Below are 3,887 nucleotides of genomic sequence, written 5' to 3'. Positions count from 1 at the left end.
TAAAAAAAAAAAAAAAAAAAAAAAATAAAAAAAAAAAAAAAAAAAAAAAAAAAAAAAAAAAGGGAGTATAAATATAAAATTTGAACACCTTGATGAAACTAAAGGGAATGGAGGAAACCCAAAAATCAAAAATTTTGAAGTTGCGAAGGAGAGCTGAGAGATTTTTTTGCATAAACTAAAAAAAAAATGATGTCCAATCCCTGGAGCATATCACTTAAAAGTAAAAGGCCCTAAAAAATTTTTAGAAAGGCAATAAGGAAGTTTTTGGCTTGTTTTTTTGTGGGAGAAGAAACACTGCCAAAATCTCTATGACCTCCTTTTAGAGTTTGCAAAACAAAACCCCAGTATTCATTTGCCCAGACCCTCCTATGTTGTAGAGCAATTCGGTCCAGGCATTGATATACTCTACAAATTGGAACTCCTAACAAAGGAACTTTAGAAAAGTCAGAAAGGGGGAAAACTAATTTTCTGATATCAAAAAGTGTTTTAGAAGAAGGATAGATATTAGGAAGGAAATGTGGGTTCGCTTGACACCCCAGAATTACCGTGCATATGTGCAATCCAGGGGAAGGCTCGTGCAAAACCCTGGGTGATCTTTTTGTGGTAGAAGAAGCAAAATTAGTGAAATGCTGGAATGCATTGGAGTATACGGGGAAAATTTGGGGCCCTCCTTCAATACTTGTCCATGATCGAATTTGCCGACAGCAAGGTAACAAAAAAACATTTGAAGAAGATAATACATAACCCCTATGAACCAATGGCCCGTGGGCCAAAGTTTACAAGCAACTCTGCCAACAACTTGTTAATTTTTTTGTGGAAAAATTTCCCTCTTTAAAACCCCGATAATTTGCCAGGGGAGTTGAAGAAGTCAAAGAAGGGATAGTAATTTTGGGGATCAGACTTCCAATCAGGCCCTCTGAAGACATGATATAGGGTAGGGGGATGGGAAAAAGATCTAGCAAAGAAATCTGCTGCCCTACAATTTTGTATAAAATTTGCATGAGATGGGAGATTTAAATTCCCAACTTACGACCAAAGGAAAGTAGTATGATGCTAGTAAAAGGGGTTTGGTTGACCTCCCCCTGAAGAACCTTTTCCAAGGCACACCAAGTCTGGACCAGAAGAGAAAGGGGTTTTTATCAAGGAATTGTGTTACCCTTTTAAAATGTGCATAGAAGATCATAGTCCTATTCAATAAACTTAAACCTTTTGGTCAGACAGATAAAGTGAACCATTGATTCTTTTACTGTATTAATAAGTTTTGGTTTCTCTGTAAAAAGGTTTTCTATCACCCCCCTTTCCACTGTTCTTTAAAAATGGGGGGTGTGGTAAATTTTTAAAAAAGTTGGCCCACTGACAGATTGGACACTATTTTATTGACAAAATTAAGAATTTTCATGGGCTTGTTTTTAAAAAATCCAAGAGTTGAAAGAAAAATTTAATAAACTTTGACCCTGAAGAATCTAAAGGGAGTGTTGTTGTCCATTTGTTTTTTTCAAAATCATTGACTTGGATTTATTGAAAAAATCTATTCCTTGGACTCGATAAAACCAGGATGTGAGGCCCCACAATAAAAGTACCAAATTTGTAAGGTAAAAATTTGAAGATGGACAATTTTTATCCATTTTATGGAAACCCTCGCCCAAAATGTATTATGTGTCCAGTTTTTTTTTTTGATGATTAAACCCCTGTAATACACCTGGGGGGAAAAAGGGATAGGGTCCTATAAAAGATACTTTAAAAGGTATGGACAAAATTAAGGTAAGAACAGATTATTTTAAACAAAACATACCAAAAGGGAAATGAATTTCCCGAAGAAATACCAAAAAAGCAAAGAAAAGAAAGGGAATTTTGTGCCACGCTTTGTTCCCGAATTCGGGAAATTTCCCATAAAGCATCATTATGGGGGAAATTTTGTGCATGCCATCCATCTTCCCATCGTCGAACAGTTTAAAATTTTGATGCTAAATTTATTATGGAAAAAAAGATCACACACTGCTGAAAAGAAAAAATCCTTGTTTTCTCCGGACTGGGAATTTATTCATGAGCTATTTGGGCCTCAGAAAATGCTGTGCCAATTTTCTAAGGAAAACAAAAATACTTCCCCCCTTAAATTTTTTACATGCATTCACACTAAAAGAAGCCAGTGAAGATAAAGACTTCAACTTAGAGGACTTAAATTTATTGGGCGCCCCTTCCTAAAATTTGTCACAGGAGAAGCCCTGTTTCTAAGAGATAAAAATTTATATAAGGAAGGCTTTCTCAGCGAGGCAAATGGTAGTAACAAAACCTTTTTTTAGTTTGGGCAGCAGAGGGGTTTCTAAAAGGAAAAATTTGCTGCAAAGTTTTAAACCCCCCAAGAGGAATGGACACATACCCGGGGTTTATAGAAAAACTGAATTTGAAGAAAGCTTGCGCTCTCTTGGTGCCCATGATACTGGCATCAGGTTCCCAACACTGTAAAGAAAGTTGGTGACTTAAAGGAGGTTTAAAGCTTTTTTTAATTAATAATAATAATATATAAATATTATATATAAAAATTTATTATATATATAATTTACATACATACATACTCATACAATATAAAATACTAATTACAAAATATACATACCCTAATACATAATACTATATTACAATATATATTTTTATATTAAAAATAAAAAATATATATATATATATTAAAAATATATATATATATAAAATATTATGTATATATTATATAAAAATATAATTAAATATTATTATATATAATATAATATATCTATATAAATATATATAAAAATTTTATATATTTTAATAATATTGATATATTGATATATTATAAAAATATTTTATATATATTTTTTAACATAAAAATATAATATATATATATAATTATATATTATATATAAATTTATTATCATATAATATAAAAAAATTTTTTTTTTTAAAATTTTAAATAGAATATAAATTTTTATCATAAAAAAATTATTTTTTTATAAAATTTTATAAAAAAAAATAATAATTTTTTAAATTATAAAACCCTTCTTTTTCCTTTTTTTTTTTTTTTTTTTTTTTTTTTTTTTTAAATATATATTTTATAATAATATTTATAATAAAAAATATATATATATAAAATTTTGAAAATTATGTATATATATTATATCATATATACATATATATAAAGAGTATATATTGTAATACTTAATACATATATAACATATTTAAATAATATTATAAAAATAATGTAAAAAATATAAAACACAAAATAATTTTTTTTTATATAAAAAAAATTATATTTATATTATATTATATTATATTATATTATATATATTGTGTTTATGGTGTGTAGCAAAAGTTTGGTAAAGGGTAATCACTTTTTTTTTACGGGTTTTTTCAAAAGGAAAATTTTGTTTTGAATATCATGTCAAATTTATGTGAATTTTTTTTTTCTGTGAGAACCCTTCCCATATAACTAAAACACCTCCAAAGTAAAAAAAGGAAAGGAAAAAGTGTTGGCACTGAATTTGTAAAAATAAAAGTTTAAAGAAATGTGAAAGCTGGGTTTAGGGTTTCTTATCCTACTCAGTGCAGCATTTTTTTTAAGCTGGGGGGCAAGCACTAAGACCACTGTGTCCCCCTAGCTGACCACCAAAAAAGGTTGATTACTAGGCTTGAACCATGAGACCCCAAAATTTTTAGCTTCAGACTCCCGTTATTTTTATTTTCTTATATGCGTCATACAATTTTTTTTTTTGCACTTACAATTCTCTACCCCGATAGCTTCCCTTTGAAGCATTGTTTTAATTTCGCCTTTCCCCCGAAAAAACATCTTTTTTTGGGCCATTGCCTGGGAAAAAAAAAGAAAATAAAAAAAGACAAACCCCTTAAAAGCACACATCCAAGTT

This window comes from Penaeus monodon, chromosome 3, assembly GCF_015228065.2.
Source record: "Penaeus monodon isolate SGIC_2016 chromosome 3, NSTDA_Pmon_1, whole genome shotgun sequence".
Classification (NCBI taxonomy): Eukaryota; Metazoa; Arthropoda; class Malacostraca; order Decapoda; family Penaeidae; genus Penaeus; species Penaeus monodon.
Note: the sequence above shows the minus strand (reverse complement) of the source record.